Source organism: Enoplosus armatus, chromosome 6 (assembly GCF_043641665.1).
Source record: "Enoplosus armatus isolate fEnoArm2 chromosome 6, fEnoArm2.hap1, whole genome shotgun sequence".
NCBI classification, from domain to species: Eukaryota; Metazoa; Chordata; class Actinopteri; order Centrarchiformes; family Enoplosidae; genus Enoplosus; species Enoplosus armatus.
This window is the reverse complement of record NC_092185.1, coordinates 27417562-27436264: the sequence shown is the minus strand read 5'-3', so window position 1 is coordinate 27436264 and position 18703 is coordinate 27417562. Positions and strand designations below refer to the sequence as shown.

At 40.4% G+C, this 18703-nt stretch overlaps 1 protein-coding gene and 1 pseudogene across 1 annotated transcript in view; one reads left to right on the top strand and one right to left on the bottom strand.

Annotated features, from left to right (window-relative positions):
- Positions 1 to 6241: 6241 nt before the first annotated feature.
- LOC139286370 (uncharacterized) lies at positions 6242 to 6955 on the bottom strand (annotated as a pseudogene).
- A 6135-nt stretch (positions 6956 to 13090) lies between these two features.
- Positions 13091 to 18703, top strand: part of enc2 (ectodermal-neural cortex 2) — a 47330-nt gene continuing 41717 nt past the window's right edge. The window contains exon 1 of the mRNA XM_070907200.1: positions 13091 to 13207. The gene's annotated coding sequence lies outside the window, so the exon portion shown is untranslated. The remainder of the gene's footprint in view (positions 13208 to 18703) is intronic.

Sequence of the window (18703 nt, the reverse complement as noted above, 5' to 3'; positions counted from 1 at the left end):
GGGTTGAGCAGGGCCCACAGAGTCAAATCTGTTGAAAAACAGATTCAGTTCGTTGGCCCGGTCCACACTGCCTTCAGCTCCTCTGTTGTTGGTCGGCCTGTAACCCGTGATGGTCCTCATTCCACTCCAGACCTCTCTGATGTTGTTCTGCTGGAGTTTCAACTCCAGCTTCCTCCTGTACTTCTCCTTAGCCTCCCTGATCTTTACCTTCAGTTCCCCCTGGATCGTTCTCACCTCGTCTCTGTTGCCAGCTCTGAAGGCCCTCTTCTTTTTGTTCAGTATGGCCTTGATGTCCTTTGTCACCCATGGCTTGTTGTTAGAATAACAATAGACAGTCCTTGCTGGGACAGTGGAGTCCACACAGAAGTTGATGTAATCCGTGATGCACTCTGTGAGCCCATCAATGTCCTCTCCATGCGGCTCAGAGAGTGCCTGCCAGTCAGTCACCTCAAAACATTCCTGAAGTGTCTCATAAGCCTCCTCTGACCATCTCCTCACTGTCCTCGTGGTTGCAGGCTGGCTCTTGACTAGAGGCACATAACAGGGGTTGAGGTGCACTAGGTTGTGGTCTGACCTACCCAGAGGGGGGAGGGGAGAGGAGCTGTATGCATCCTGGTTTAAGTCGTATTTATCAGATTGATCTCAGTTTGTACATGATCGATCTCAGTTTGTACATGTTAACGATGAATCCTCCATGTACGCCAAAGTCAGTCATGGAGTTCCACAAGGTTCTGTGCTTGGACCAATACTATTCACCTTATATATGCTTCCTTTAGGGGATATTATTAGAAAACACTCCATACATTTTCATTGCTATGCGGATGATACCCAGCTATATTTATCGATCAAGCCAGAAGAACCTCATCAGTTAGCCAAGCTTCAAGCATGCCTTAAGGACATAAAGACCTGGATGACCTGTAATTATCTGATGTTGAACTCAGACAAGACAGAAGTTATTGTTCTTGGCCCTGAACACCTCAGAAACACAGTATCTAAGGATATTGTTACCCTAGATGGCATTGCCCTGGCCTCCAGCGCCACCGTGAGGAATCTCGGAGTTGTCTTTGACCAGGACATGTCCTTTAACTCCCACGTAAAACAAACTTCAAGGACTGCCTTCTTTCACCTCCGTAACATTGCAAAAATCAGGAAGATCCTGTCTCAAACAGATGCAGAAAAATTAGTCCTTGCATTTGTCACGTCTAGGCTGGATTATTGCAATTCCTTATTATCAGGCTGTCCCAATAAGTCCCTGAGGACTCTCCAGCTGATCCAGAATGCTGCAGCACGTGTACTGACAGGAACCAGGAAAAGAGATCATATTTCTCCTGTATTAGCTTCTCTGCACTGGCTCCCTGTAAAATCTAGAATAGAGTTTAAAATCCTTCTCCTCACCTACAAAGCTCTTACTGGTCAGGCACCATCATATCTTAAAGAGCTCATAGTACCCTATTACCCCACTAGAGCACTCCGCTCCCAGAATGCAGGGCTGCTTGTGGTTCCTAGAGTCTCCAAAAACAGAACAGGAGCCAGAGCCTTCAGCTATCAAGCTCCTCTCCTGTGGAATCGGCTCCCAGTTTGGGTCCGGGAGGCAGACACACTCTCTACTTTTAAGAGTAGGCTAGTGTTCAAAGCAAAAAAGTACATATACATATAAAATACAATACACAAATAATCAACACTATTAAATTCAGTTTCTTATGGCATCCTTAAGTAAGAAGGTTCAAAAGTGACAGCAGTCAGCACAGGCATTTCAACACTGACATAAATGCATATTGTTGTATTATTTAGCCAATGTTTGATGTTGTGTGGCCCAATTTAGCCACTGAAAGCAAATGGTTCAGCCAAAATCCCCAACCTGAATCACCCTGAAGTGGTAATCTGCATCAACAAGAGCTAACAAAATGATTGAAAATGTTTTTTTTAATAATTAAAAAGTGACCTGGTGCTTGAATTGTGATATGTTCACCATCGATGAATCCAATGCAGTTTGGGAAATTCCACTTTTCCCCAAAACCTGGCGCTATCTCTCTCCATGCCTCCTCTGTTGGCTTTGGGATGTAAGTCTCTATCAATAGCCTCACAACTGCTCTGCAAGTCATGTAGACTGAGTCTGCCACAGTTTTCCTTCCGAGTTGGTAGGCAAAAGCCAGGGTTCTGAAGGACTCTCCAGTAGCTAGGAACCTGTAGAAAAAAAGATGAATTGTTAACTGATGTATACATATAAATGATGATTGCTTTTTAAAATGTGTGTGTTTATACTGATCAACTTCTTTGTCTCAACAGTTGACGACTGCCAAAAACGGTGGAAATATCTAAGAGATCAGATGGTTAGGAGGCTTTAATTTGTGGGTTTGGGGTTATACCATGGAGCTTACTTTCTTTATTTTCAAAATCAAAATCAGAATCAGAAATACTTTATTGATCCCCAGGGGGAAATTGTACAGTACCGGTGCTCCCATTCAAAAGTAGAAAGAAGCATAAATTTAGAAATGAAAGTATGTACAAAATATAAAAATAAGAAATAGAAAATAAAAATATACACATTTACAATACTTAAGTGAAAAATAAAAGTAAAAAATATATACAACAGCAATTTATATGTATGTCTCTATATATATATGTATTGCACTATTTTGTATGATTATATATGATTGCACTGACATTTAAAGAATAAATAATAATGAGGTAGTATATGTAGAGGCAGGTCCAGATTTCTGTTTTCTGTTTCTGTTTATTCTGAGTGTCTGACAATCAGAGGGAGGAGTTGAACACTTTGATGGCCACAGGCAGCAATGATTTCCTGTGGCGCTCCGTTGTACATTTGGGAGGAATGAGTCTCCCACTGAAGGTGCTCTTTTGCCTGACCAGTACGTCATGGAGAGGATGTGAGGCATTGTCCAAGATGACCCGCGGCTTGGACGGCGTCCTCCTCTCTGTCACCACCGTCAGAGAGTCCAGCGCCACCCCCACAACGTCACTGGCCTTGCGGATCAGTTTATTGAGTCTGTTGGAGTCCGTTGATGAGAGTCAGGCAGGCCCATGGCAGCAGCACCCAGGCGTACCAGGACCACGATCCACAGGAACCTGCGAGACAAGAAAGCACAAAGAAACTCCGGGGAAGACATAAAGTTAGTAACATGCATTGGACTGTGATGAATGTGCAAAGATGAAGAGGGAGAGGAGGAAAGCTCAGTGCATCATGGGAAGTCCCCCAGCAGTCTGGGCCTATAGCAGCATAACTAGGGGGCTGGTCCAGGCAGGCCTGAGCCAGCCCTAACTATAAGCGTTATCAAAAAGCAAAGTTTTAAGCCTACTCTTAAAAGTAGAGTGTGTCTGCCTCCTGGACCCAAACTGGGAGCCGATTCCACAGGAGAGGAGCTTGATAGCTGAAGGCTCTGGCTCCTGTTCTGTTTTTGGAGACTCTAGGAACCACAAGCAACCCTGCATTCTGGGAGCGCAGTGCTCTGGTGGGGTAATAGGGTACTATGAGCTCTTTAAGATATGATGGTGCCTGACCAGTAAGAGCTTTGTAGGTCAGGAGAAGGATTTTAAACTCTATTCTAGATTTTACAAGGAGCCAGTGCAGCAAAGCTAATACAGGAGAAAAATGATCTCTTTTCCTGGTTCCTATCAGTACACGTGCTGCGGCATTCTGGATCAGCTGGAGAGTCCTCAGGGACTTATTGGGACAGCCTGATAATAAGGAATTGCAATAATCCAACCTAGACGTGACAAATGCATGGACTAATTTTTCTGCATCTGTTTGAGACAGGATCTTCCTGATTTTTACAATGTTACGGAGGTGAAAGAAGGCAGTCCTTGAAGTTTGTTTTACGTGGGAGTTAAAGGACATGTCCTGATGAAAGACAACTCCAAGGATTCCTCACGGTGGTGCTGAAGGCCAGTGTAATGCCATCTAGGGTAACAATATCCTTAGATACTGCGTTTCTGAGGTGTTCAGGGCCAAGAACAATAACTTCTGTCTTGTCCGAGTTCAACATCAGTTGAGTGTTTTCATCAGAGTGTTTTCTAATGATATCTCCTAAAGGAAGCATATATAAGGTGAATAGTATTGGTCCAAGCACAGAACCTTGTGGAACTCCATGACTGACTTTGGCGTACATGGAGGATTCATCGTTAACATGTACAAACTGAGATCGATCTGATGAATACAACTTAAACCAGCTTAGTGCGGTTCCTTTGATGCCAATTAAATGTTCCAGTCTCTGTAATAGGATATGATGGTCAATGGTGTCGAATGCAGCACTAAGATCTAACAAAACAAGTATAGAGACAAGTCCCTTGTCTGATGCAGTTAGAAGGTCATTTGTAACTTTCACCAGTGCTGTCTCTGTGCTATGATGAGCTCTGAAACCTGACTGAAAGTCCTCAAGCAACTTATTGTCATGTTGTCACACAGCTGGTTGGCGACTGCTTTCTCAAGAATATTGGAGAGAAAGGGAAGGTTAGGTATAGGTCTGGCTAAAACGTCTGGATCAAGAGTGGGCTTTTTAAGAATAGGTTCAATTACAGCTACTTTAAAGGACTGTGGTACGTAGCCTGTTAATAAAGACAGATTGATCATTTCTAGTAAAGAAGTGCTGACTAAAGGTAAAACCTCTTTGAGCAGCCAGGTTGGGATGGGGTCTAAGAGACAAGTTGATGGCTTAGATGAAGAGATGGTTTTAGTAATTTGGTGAAGGTCAATGGGAGAAAAGCAATCTAAATATACATCAGGTTTTACAGCTATTTCTGAGATTCCTGTGTTTGAAGGTAAGGTACTACCTGAAGACAGGAGGTGATCAATTCTGTCTCTAATAGTTAGAATTTTATCATTAAAGAAGCTCATGAAATCATTACTGCTGAGGGTTATAGGAATACATGGCTCAATAGAGCTGTGACTCTCTGTCAGCCTGGCTACAGTGCTGAAGAGAAACCTGGGGTTGTTCTTGTTCTCTTCTATTAATGATGAGTAATAGGCTGCTCTGGCTTTACAGAGGGCCTTCCTATAAGTTCTAAGACTATCTTGCCCAATTAAACGTGATTCCTCCAGTTTGGTGGAGCGCCATTTTCTTTCAAGTGTCTGCACTGATTGCTTTAATTTGCGGGTTTGGGTGTTATACCATGGAGCTGACTTTCTTTGTTTTATTATCTTCTTTTTAAGAGGGGCAATAGAGTCAAGTGTCAATCGCATTGAGCCTGCAGCACTGTCAACAAGATTGTCCATTTGAGAGGGATGAAGGTTAGCATAGGAGTCCTCAGTTGTATTGAGACATGGCATTGAATTTAATGCCGATGGAATCACTTCCTCAAATTTAGCTACAGCACTATCAGATAGATATCTGGTGCAGGCTTTTTTGCCTAATGGCGTGTAGTCCAGTAATAGGAATTCCAAGGTTATTAAATAATGGTCCGATAACAAAGGATTCTGTGGAAAGACAATTAGATGTTCAATTTCAAGTCCATATGTCAGAACCAGGTCGAGGGTGTGATTAAAACAGTGAGTGGGTTTCTGTACCCTCTGACAGAAGCCGATCGAATCCAATAAAGAGATAAATGCAGTACCAAGGCTATCCTTATCAATGTCCACATGAATATTAAAATCCCCTACGATAATGACTTTGTCTGTTTTAAGGACTAAACCTGATAAAAACTCTGAGAATTCAGATAAGAATTAAGAGTATGGACCTGGAGCGCGATAGACTATAACGAATAAGACTGGCTTCAGTGTTTTCCAGGTTGGGAGTGAGAGACTCAGAACAAGGCTTTCAAATGAGTTATAATCCAGTTTAGGTCTAGAGTTCATCAACAGGCTTGAGTCAAAAATGGCTGCAACTCCACCTCCTCGGGTGGTGCCTCGAGGGATGTGAGTATTAGTATGACTGGGCGGAGTGGATTCATTCAGGCTGACATACTCTTCATGACACAGCCAGGTTTCTGTCAGACACAGTAGATCAATATGATTATCTGATATTAGCTCGTTTACTAATACAGCTTTAGACTACAGAGATCTGATATTTAACAGTCCACACTTAATTTTCCTATTGTTTTGGCCTATAGCAGTAGTGGTCTTAATTTTTATTAAGTTTCTATTCATGACTCCTCTCCTGTTTACTTTTGATTGAATTAATTTAAGTGGTCGGGGGGCAGACACAGTCATTATGGGGTTTTGGGTGGGTAACTGCTCTAATGGAAGGTGTAGGACTGCACTCTGCCTCCTGGTCTGGACTCTGGGTTGTCACAGTTTTGGTTCACTAATAAAGTCGGTCAGATTTCTAGACATGAGAGCCGCTCCATCCAAAGTGGGATGAATGCTGTCTCTCCTCATCAGACCAGGTCTCCTCCAGAAAGTCCGCCAATTGTCTACGAAGCCCACATCGTTTGCTGGAGATCACCTCGACAGCCAGCGGTTGATTGATGACATGCGGCTAAACATATCATCACTGGTCAAATTGAGTAGGGGCCCAGAGAAAACTACGGAGTCTGACATAGTTTTTGCAAACGTACACACCAACTCCACGTTAATTTTAGTGACCTCCGATTGGTGTAATCGGGAGTCATTACCGCCGACGTGAATAACAATCTTACTGTATTTACGCTTATCCTTAGCCAGCAGTTTTAAATTTGAGTCAATGTCGCCCGCTCTGGCCCCAGGAATGCATTTCACTATGGTCGCTGGTGTCGCTAACCTCACGTTTCTGACTATGGAGCTGCCAATTACCAAAATCTGCTTCTCAGCGGGTGTGTCGCTGAGTGGGGAGAACCTGTTAGAAACATGAAGTGGTTGGTGGTGAACCGTGGGCTTCTGCTGAGGGCTATGCTTCCTTCGGGCAGTCACCCAGCCTCCCTGGCTTCCCGGCTGCTCCGGAGCTGCCAGGGGACGGCTAGCAGGAGCTACACTGAGTCGGTCCGCACCAGCTGCTGGTGGCTGGCTGACTACAGCCGTCTCCATGGTGAACTCCCAGGTACTTGTAATCCTCTACAATGTCCACACTGACCCCCTGGATGGAAACAGGGATCATCGGCACCTTGGTCCTCCTCAGATCCACTGTCAGCTCCTTTGTCTTTGTCACATTGAGCTGTAGATGATTCTGCTCGCACCATGTGACAAAGTTGTCCACAACAGCCCTGTACTCCTCCTCATCACCCTTACTGATACATCCAACTATTGCTGAGTCATCAGAAAACTTCTGAAGATGGCAGGTCTCTGTGCAGTAGCGTGACTGTGAAGTCCGTGGTGTAGATGGTGAAGAGAAAGGGAGAGAGGACAGTCCCCTGCGGAGCCCCGGTGTTGCTGACCACTCTGTCTGACACATAGTGTTGTAAGCGCACATATTATGGTCTGCCAGTCAGGTAGTTGACAATCCAACAGGAGGATTGCAGGGCCCACAGTGTCAAATCTGTTGAAAAACAGATTCAGTTCTTTGGCCCGGTCCACACTGCCTTCAACTCCTCTGCTGTTGGTCGGCCCATAACCCGTGATGGTCCTCATTCCACTCCAGACCTCTCTGATGTTGTTCTGCTGGAGTTTCAACTCCAGCTTCCTTCTTTTTTAGAGGGGCAACAGAGTCAAGTGTCAGTCACATTGAGCCTGCAGCAATATCAACAAGATGATCAAATTTGGAGGTACTAAAGTTAGCATAGGAGTCCTCAGTTATATTGAGACATGGCATTGAATTAAATGCCAATGGAATCACTTCCACATCTCCAGTGCATCTCCAGCACATCTCAGTCGCATCTGCAGCATGTGTCATCTAGAGATTCAGTAGCTTACCAATTTTTCTGCAAGCCACGTGCGGATTCTGTGAAAATTTGCTGTTTGATCCTACTAAAGCTGCGACATGGTGTGATGTAAGAGTCTTTTATATTGTAGAGCCAGCAGATTGGAGGTTTGGAGACATTTGCCCCATTGGAGCTGATTTGAGGGATTTCCACTTGATTCGGTGAGAAAAGTTCATTTGAGCTTATTTGAGTGATAACTTCACTTTTCCCACTTTAAAAGTTTTCATCTGTCTTTTTGTGAAGGATTTCACTCCAGACAGCAGCTGTTCACTTGAGCTTATTTGAGGGACAACGGTCGGGCCACACGTCTTGCGTGAGCGGCGCACTAAGGCTTTGTCCAATGTGCTCCAGGCACTGTGGATTTTTGATGCATCCCATTACTTTTTCTCTCCCCCTGATCCGCTGGAACAGCACCCTCTCTGTTTTTTGGGACTCCTGATTTACAATTAAGGCACTGGATGTCAGTCACTGAACTAACAACTGCACATAGTGTGTATTTTCAGAGAAATGGGCTCTTAGTCCAATGGGACATTTTTTGTGTTTTCTGTGTTTTGGTGGGTGCCAGTTGTTGGTTGATGTTAGCGGACTCCATTTCTAAATTAACGGTAGCTAGTGTCGCACACTGTTGGCACTGTGGGGGAGCTGAACATGGAGCTTTAGAGAGGGCCATGCAGCACATATGATACATTGGAATTGATATATAGAAGAGCATTGCCCGTGTGAGAGGATGACATGCAAGGAACACATATAATATTGCATCCGCACATGAAATCTGTCCCGAGTCCTTTACAGAGAAATCAGTCCACAGGCTGTTATAGGCAACCATGAAAGTCGGGGAACGACTCATTTTGCCAATAAAAAGCGATTAATACATTTACATTGTTACACATAGTACATTTTTAAAAAGCAGTTTTAATTACACAAACAATTTTCAGCAAAATGAGTTCTGCAGTTAATAATTTCATTCTTAAGTTGGTGTACAAATATTAAATCAAATGTCATATGTTCTGGCTTCATTGGTCTTTTACAGTTTTTTTACAATTCACATTTCTCTATACAAGTTCACTTCACACAGTCAACAGTCAATGTGGACTAAACTGTGGATCACTTTTCATTGCTTTCACACAAAATGCATTCCATGGCCACCAAAGTCATGAACTGTTTTCTCAGTCAAACGCAACCACCACCAAATCTGTGTATTTACACTCACATTTCCTTCCACCTTACTCTTCATTCCTAAACCCAACAGAGGAAATCTTGGAAGATCTTGGTATCACCCCTTCCACTGTAGAACAAAAGGCTATTGAGATTCTGCGTCGCCACCGCCAATTCCATTACCTGTAAGCTGCCCTGGATGAGACAGCCAAGACTATCAGCAACTACCTAATAACTTCCCAACATCACTAGGGCAGCCAGAGGATGTCAGTACCTCTGATTGCTTGGTCTTTAACTATATTCTGTACATAAATAAAAAAGTACAGTCTAAGGGTTTTCTTGTTTTTTCTTTGGAAAAAATCCATTGTTGAAATTCTGATTGAAATGCTTCAACAGTAACACCTGCAGGCAAGAGGGGATAGGGCTGTCTGTGTGAAGTGGTGGTGGGGGGCAGAGGAGGGTGGGCTCCTGCCGTTGGACTGCTGCTACGGTAAAACTATACACCCCTTCTAAGTCAAGTGTTTTCGAAATGTAATTTTTTAGCGATGTGTTTAAAGTTTTTAGCTATTGGTTATAGTTTAGTAATTTATTTTGTGCTATTGTATGAAATTACGACTCTATATATCGCTATACCGTCAGTTTGTCACACTGGGTTGGTTTTCTTCCTGTCCTCCCCAGTTTTTTTGTGTCACCAGCTGAGACACAGATTTTTAGAGATATTTAGACAATGGCATCTTTGCAGATATCAACTGTGTTAGCCTGTCTACGATAGATTGCTGAAGAGAATCAGGTGGCAATGAAGCAACTGTACAAAATACCATATGAGAGGAACTGTGACAGAGTACAGTACACAGTACACATTTTCCTAGCACTGGGCCATACAACGCTTGCTGACTTTCCTGGACACCCTTTACATGGATCTCATCCATGAGAATGACAAAAATATTTGGTGAGAAAATGGTTTGGGGCCAATCCAAGAATGTTGATGGACTTCCTTCCACCATACTCCATTCTTGAATCCTATTGAGGAATTGTTTTCTGTATGGAGGTGTCAAGCATACGATCATCGACTACAAAATCAGATGTCTTTGCTTGCTTTGCTGCAATGGATGCTGCTTGTGATGACATACCAGCAGAGGTGTGCAGAGGATGGCAGCGATTTTCCCCCCATTACATTGCAAGGGAGAGCATTAGGTGTTAGGTCGATGATAATCTATGGCCAAACAGACAGGAGTGACAGGATGTCCAGTGATTCCCAGCACTGTAACTTTATTTTGTTGCTGTAGTATACTACTGCATATCGTATGTTTTGTTTCCACAGTACATGTTTTTATTCTGTGCAGTGCTGTGTAAATGTTCAGTGTTTTTCTGTTTACTGTATTGTAGTTGTGTGACCAGTTTTTCCTCACATTACATGCAAATCTAAGTGCTCTTTTACTTTCCAAAATCGAATGTGAAACCATGTACTCTTGAAATCAGCATCTGAAGAGTATTCAATTCGATATACAATAGCAGTCAGTAAGCTTCAGAAAAATTACTAAATAAATAGTCTGGTACAATAGGCATTCAGTGTCAGCAAAAACATGTAGGACAATACTGTTTGGGAAATTAGAAGATGAGGAACATACTTTCAGAGTTTGTCATTCTGACGAAACATTTTGACCACCTTGGTTTTTTTTTTCATTTTGGTGGCAATGACTTATTCAGCAGTTATCATTGACACAATATATTCATTTTGACACATGGATTAAAGGTTTTAGGTTAGTTACAGCCTTTTGGAGGTTAACTATAGTGTTTAGCTGCATGTATGAGCTGTTTTTGGAAATGCATCGTCAGTGCTGAGAACTTCAAAAATGTTTGAAAAAATAAATGTGCCAACATGAAAAAAAAAGTATTTTCTGAGACATACACTGTGAGGTATCACAATCCATGAAATAATAAATTAATGTTATTTTTGTAACAACGAAATCTTAGTATAAATAAATGCTAAATAAATAAATAAAAGATACTTCTACAAAGACAATGGTATCACCAATTGTAATCAGTGTTCAGGTACATGAGTTGATCCTGAGAGTGTTTTGGTTGCATTTGTGCAATTTGGATGAGATATTAACTAACTATTAACTAAGGTTGCTAAAGAAAACTATGTGACAAGTATTCAAAAAGTGAACTGTGAGAAATGTGAGTTGGCAATTGCAAAAAACTAACGAAATCTTTTAGTTGAGTATATGTCTTTTTGCTCACATTATCTCAAACTAATTTGGTTTGGTTGTGTTTTAGTGTACAAACTATTATTTTATTGTTATTATTTTATTTATTTTATTGTATATTTTATCATATAGGTAACTCTTCATTATGTAAATGTACTTGTGATAATTACACCAACAGATCATAGTGGTTTTGCAATAACCTGCGTGTATAAATCTAAGAAAGTGATCCATTTGTATTTGAAAATGAATTGAGGTAGTTGAGCACAAGAGGTACGAGCAGGTTATATTCTTAAGCCGAATGATGGCTGCATAACACACTAATCTGGCTTTATTATTCATGCCTTGATAATGTGTGGTGACAACCAGGGCCCCATTCTTCGTACGTAGATAACCGACCCATATTAGAACTTTGATGGTTTGACATGAGTCTGGATCTTTTGGTTCTTCAAAGCTGGTTTAAAATCCATCTGGAACTGTTGCCAGAGCAACAAGTCCTCAAACCCAAACCTGCAAAGGTTCAGGCTTATTGACAGTGAGCTGGATCGTTGTTTGGGTGAACCCCAAACAAGAAGTAATTTTGATGCAGGTTATTGAGAAATCATTATGATCTGTTAGTGTAATTATCGCAACAGATTTTTTGTAATAGTTACCTATAATTACCTAAAAATACAACAAAAAAATAGATAAATTCAACTATTCAATGATTTTGGCTGTTAAAAAACCAATGAAGCCAGAACATAAGGCATGTAGTTGATTTGTTAATCCTGGATGAAGTTATCTTGAGTAGTGCACTATTATATTGAAATAAGACCAGCTATGAAAATGAAACCACTAAAATCTCTTAAAAGGCAGCTTTAATCAGGCATTAGGCAAAGAGAGTTATGCAGTTAATCATTTAATTAATTATGTTTTATTGTTCAAATGTCAAATCAAATGCTATATAGTCTGGCTTCATTGGTCAGAATCTTTCAGTTGAGTTTTTTTCTTTTTGCTCATAGTATCTCAAACTATATTTGGTTCTTTTTTGTTTACCAACTTTTATTTATTTATTTTATTTTGTTTTATAAGTGAGATGCAGTTGGTATTTTAAACCAATATTCTGAATAAATAAACGCTTTTCACCTTGCTCCGCCTCGAGGGCCTAAAGGAACAATTTCTTCTAAAGTATTTACACCATTTTAAAGTTGCACAGGCCTTCAAATAGTACAGCAAACCATGTGAAATTGAGCATTGCATGATCCACCTTTTGTTGTTTCTGGAAAATACATACAAAATATTGTACATTTTCTTTTCACACACCAGGGGGCAATGTTGATTTATGTTTCAAAGAGAAAGTAAAGGGGAAAAATCAAACGTTGACTAGAATTTTAATCAACAAGATCAAAAGCAATCAACAAAATTTACATACCTAATCTGTGCACCTCAAGTCTTGGGTGGTTCTCCATCACCTGATGATAATTGTTTTCTTAGTTTTATTATTAATATGTAGCGTTTGTATCTGTTGCATGTTTGCATTTATTGCATCTAGGTCACGACTTTGCCAATGTAAAAAAAAACAACAACAAAAAAGACCAAAAGCCAGGGCCAGTTTTAAAGTCTCTACTATCGCTAAACGCCAACGTGCTATTGTTTTGCTGCCGCCATTAATACCAACTCTCCACTGATTGGTTGATACAATTGTCAAAATACCGCCTACTTTGACTTGACGTTTATTGGTTTTGGTGAACCACGAGGATTGGTCTAAACAGTACTCAGTCACCATAGGACAACCGTTAAAATCTCGCCTACTCTTACTTGAATTGGATGAGAGACCAGCCTTGTATCAAGTTGACACTGGGGATTGGTTAGAAAGACGTCACTTACGATGAAATCAAACGCCATTGGTTGTTGTTGTCAATGCTGTCTTAGGGGTTTCCTTCCAAAACCAGTCAGACGGGCAAGGAAAACCAGACATACTTCAACTGTTGTCAGAGAAATATGATGTATTTGTTAACGAAGCAAATCCTTTACGATCTGTGGATTTAACCTTTACTGTTACACCTACAAGTATTGCAAATGTGAGTAAAACAACTTTTTGTTTGTATTTCCTATGCGGACAGTCAGATGCAGACACTAAGTTAAGTCGCAGTGTAGCTATGTCAGCTATATTGTTGTCAGAGAAATTAGCTGTTTTATCGGTTACTGACCACTTCAGAACTTCACATACACTGTATTTGCTCCCCAAAGTGCTGTTGAAGTCTTTATATTGTGGATATTTATCACAGTATGTGAATTTTTTACTGGCTGCTTTATGACGAGCTGGAGTGGTTCAGTCGTCAACACTTAAGTTGGTGCATAGGAGAGCTAGCTCAAGCTCGTACTGCAACGTTATGTAGTTACAGCCGAACTTGTTTGTTATTTCACATTTGAACATGTGGACATATCTATACAAAGGCACACAGTAGAACGTGTATTTATCGACAACGTGGTTAATTACATATTCAGCGTTAACGTTACTCTCTTACCAGAACCAGACGCTGGTATTGCTGGGCGAATACAACGGGTTAGTTAGTATCCAGTTATTAGCTTGAAAGCTAACTACTGCTAGCTAATTTCCAATGGCCGGTAGATTGTTTACAATGTGGGCCAACTTGTCTAATTAAATTATATTCATTGCAAAAACGAAGGCTCCTTAGTGCAAGCCCTTGTATCAGTAATGTGTGAAATTTACCCATTTCATTCACGGTTTGCTGTCAATCATAGCTGCTCACCCTTTGTTTATTAATCTGGTTTATAGTAGCATTTTCGTGTCTGTAACGCCATTCTCCGATTATGCAACCGTGCTGGTTAATTATTTAACGTTGGATCTCCATGCATACAAATGAGATCTTAAAAAATATGTCAGTTTTTGGATCTTGTTTGAGCTACATGGGTACACACACACACACACAGACACAGACGTTGATGTAAACTGAGTTGTTTAGGGGCCATGATGTCGCCTCCATTAAAAATCCCTTTCATCCTCTAAGGCTGTTGAAAGAAATTAATGATATTAATAATGTGAATGACAGTGATGACTGAATTTAATTCCACACTTGATTCCATGTGTACTTTTCTCTGTACTTTTTGAAGAGTGGACTTATTATTGGACATGTGAATTCACAGATAATGGAACACAATGTTGCTTTCCTGGTACATTTACATGTAAAATAAATACTGTCCAGCAGTTAGCCCTCGTGTCCTCCTCAGTATCAGTGTGCATGTTTACAAAGCTCAGAGTTTCAGTGATTAGTTGTCAGTGAGCTAAACAAACAGATCAGTAGGTACAGCAATGTGCCAATGAGCAAAGTGTGCCTTACAATCTGTGTGTGTATGTATGAAGGAGTATGATTAACTGAATTCTGTTGTACTTGAAAACTCTTGGTTGTCAGTCCGTGCAGTCTAGTACTATAAATTGTATTTCCAAAATACAGTTTCCTTCAAACTGTGAACTGTATTGGCACTGAGGCCATACTCAAGTGTTGAGGTGCATTGAATTATTGATTGGTTGAAAATGTCATATGTCATAACCTCTGAAGTCCTTAGTTACATTAACATGCCTTATCTGCTTCTTTCATCTCACCTAATCTCACTTCACTGCACTGTTTGTTATTTATCTTATTTTTATTTTTATTCTTATTTTACCTTTTATATTCTACTTATTTGTTATCGAAACAATAGCACCTTCAGACCACGGCAAATTCCTTGTAATGTATGTTACTTGGCAATAAAGTATAATTCATTATCATTTCTTCCAGCTATTTCTAGCTAAATGTAAAAGGTTGAAAAATCTTAATTAATAGATGCTACACAGAAACTGACAGAAATGTCTGTTTCAAGAGAGAGAGGGAGATGACGTAAGAGACAGGCAGGGAAATAAACAGAGAGAGGAAACCGTTATATATATATTTATGTATATTAAATATATATTTAAATAGAAGACTGATCATGGAATTTTAATTCAGTGCACACCCGAACAGTCCTCAGCCGGCAGGCGGCCAAACAGATGACAACTCATTTAAGTCCAGCCAGCTTCTTTTTATATTCATATTTGAGTCTAATAAAATAGATTTGAGTTGCGATTTGCTATGCGTGTACATTTTATGACCACTAGCCTCTGCTTCAAAACAATGTGAGTATGACGACAGAGAAACCTGTCTAAATGTCTGTATCAGTCCACCCACCCACAGGCTCTATATGAATATGTGTGAGTGCGTGCTCAGTTGACTGTCCTGCCGACATAGGTGTAGTGCTCCCGGAGAGCACCGGAACAACGCTCCAAGTGAGGGAATAGAATATTTGCAGTTTGCATAATCCAGTTGAAATTCATATACGTTTTTTAAGCGCTTGCGGATCCAATCATCACTACAGAGGCCTGTACTATGAAGCAAGTTCAACATACCCAGTATGTCTTCTCCTTATCTGGCTTCACTAACCCTACCAACCTTAGCGGTCACACTACAGTGGTTATCTCGGTAAATGAACCCAGGGTTTCCCAATCTAGCCATGAGTGCATTCACTTAAAATAGGCAGTGTTTGCAGCATCTCATCAATTGCAAACATGGACCTGTCTACTGGCAGCAGAGCGGCATATTTTACAACCAAAGAGCAAACTATAATATTCGACAAATACAAAGAAGTTAAACACATTATCCAGGCTAAAAGCAACACAGCTGCAGCTGCCAAATGCAGGAAGGACAGCTGGCAAAAAATCACCAATGTGTGAATGCATAAACGCTTATAATATCACTGCCCCATCGTTAGGGCACGAGGAGATCTGACTATAATTACATTTGTGTGTTCCATTGAATTAATGTGTTACATGTATTTTTATAATGTGTATCATGACAATTTTAGTCTTATTCTGTCAGCTGCAACCCCAGTGTTTCAAACGGACTTTGGAGCAAATTAAAAACCAATTAAAAAAACAAAATTCAAATTGGTGATGCCCTTTTCCAAAAGAATTGATTGGTCAGTGGGCGGTGCTTTTATCCAAGCTGATCTGTTATCTAGTACATAACCTGCTCCGGAGCAGCAAAGCATCGTTTCCTTAACTCTTCTGATGGTTTCAAAGAAACATTAACAAAGCCAGCGTGTTAAATTTGGCCAGTTTGTGCTGCGTCCACAATGCCTGCAGGAAATGAAAGGTTGATATGCTTAGCTACATTTTCATAGCCTAGCCTATTAGATGAGATTGGCCTCTGCATGCACTGCAGCAGTGGATGTTTCCAATGTGGCTTCATTTGCTCAGCTCAAGTAAATAAATGAAATCAGTCAAAGCACAAACTACTTGTGTTCATTCACCTACATTGATTAATGCCACGCTAATTTCAACCTGCTACATCCATGGTATTGCCAGAGACGGTTTAGAAAGGAGACTTGGAGTCATTTCCAAGTTGCGCCGTCACATGGTTTTCGCCACTGCCTCACCCCTTCAGGAGACTAGCGGCAGGTCCTGAGTCTATTCACTCCAGTTGGAGAAGTAAATGTGAGCACAAATTAGGACCGATTATTTTGCCCGGTATTCACCAAAGTAAATATGGTACCATTTTTCACAAGCCACATATCTTCCAAACATTGACACTATTCATAAAGTCAGTCACATGGTGAGTTATAGTTGACTAATGTATGTAAACTTCCCACTGTAAGAATAGCGGTTACATAACCTTTGAAACGAACCCCAACTTAATTCATAGGTGGCTCTGATACTTAAACAAATAGCACTGCACCTCTGTTGCAGAGTAGAGAGTGAAGAGTGGTCTTCAGTGTTTGACAAATATTAGAAAAATAATTGACAAAACACATTAACAATTGCATTGATTGCACAGACAGGGCTTATTAGACGGGCTACTCCGGAAAACACTGGAAAAAGTAACAGCAACTTGACGATTGCGCAGTAAGCATTTAAAAGTACACAGAAAGCACTGCATTTCCCATATAAGTGCTTGCTCATGGTGGGAACTGTTGGGTCTCTGTAATAATATTATAAAGAGTACGGTCTAGACCTGCTCTATTTGTAAAGTGTCATGAGATGACTTTTGTTGTGATTTAGCGCTATATAAGTAAAATTAAATTGAAGAAATTGAAAAAGTTACAGCTAGCTGGCTAACCTTAGCTTAGTAATTGAGTTGTTCACCTCTGCCTTGCATCACTCTTGGCTAGTAGAAAGCAATCGTTAGTTATACACTAGGGTTGGTCGAAATGTTAAATTTTAACAACCTGCGATTGCCGATATATTCACACAGGTTTGTGTGTGCTCTGACCCCCATAGTTTCAGCTGGGAGATGTACATGGAGCGGCAAGTTTGCTACGTTCCATAAGCTCTCTTAGCTTTCTTTTTGTCTAATAAATAATTTTCTTTTTTCTTTTCTATTCTTACACCTATTTTCCTAATCAAACTGAAAAATACAACCGCATACCTTCTGTTTCTCTATTTCACAGAACTAAGACTAGCTTATTGCCATGTTAACTCATCGTAAAACACACTTCATTCACATGACAGAAACAAACTAAAACTCACCAAAATTGTCTTGGTCTTTCCACTATTCCAACAATCAATAACTCTGTTTTGGTTGAAATAAACCCTTTAACCCACCAAAAATATATTGGCTCTAACGTCATGCGTTGGTTGCTTTGTATTGTTTGCTGATGAAGTGATTTGCAAATGGCAAGCTAGCCAGTTTACCAATCAGATTAGCCCTGGGAGTCTGGATGAATAGTTAGCAAAATAACATAAACGTAAAATTACTTTGGCGTAATCCATTTGTAAGCTAATTTTAGCTAGTGTCGCACACTTTTGGTGCTCAACATGGAGCTGAGGAGAGGCTTGGGCAAGGCACATGGCGTCACCTCCTTTGGGTTTTCTCAGAAAATTTGTCCCGAGTCCTTTACATAGAAATCAGCTGTTGTAGGCAGTGTCATATGAGGTAAGTGTAGGCTATGCCTCAAACTTACACTGTAATTTTAAAGTTTAAAATGTCCTAGAACACATTTGTGTTCTATGTAAACTAAAGCCAGACCGATATTGGGGAGTAAAAAAGTCTGATATCGATATATCGGCAGATATTCTTCATATATATACAGTATATACATATAATTATAAATGTGAGCTGGAACCAAACTAGTATGCACTGCATGTTCTATTCTATATTCTATTCTAAATAGCCTAATTTTCAGTAATGAAGAATTTATCTTTATAACATACAAAAAAAACAGTGAAACCACTGACAAAATGTCTGATGTCCTCTCTACAAAGATTTTCTACTCTATCAAGCCATTTTGAGATTTATGCCACAGCTTTGTTCTGAACCATTATCTCAATGGATCGAACTCTTGAAAAAAATATAATCTTTAGCAATATTTCGCTGTTAATGTATAACGGTCACAAACATAAACTCATGGTTGGCTGCTGCTGGGTCAAGATATGAACAGCGCCTCTGCAAAAAAGTTCAGGGGAAACTTTCAACGTATCCGGTGGAAAAACCAGACATTTACATTTGGTAAATGCAACAACTGGAATTGTTCGGTTTGGAGGG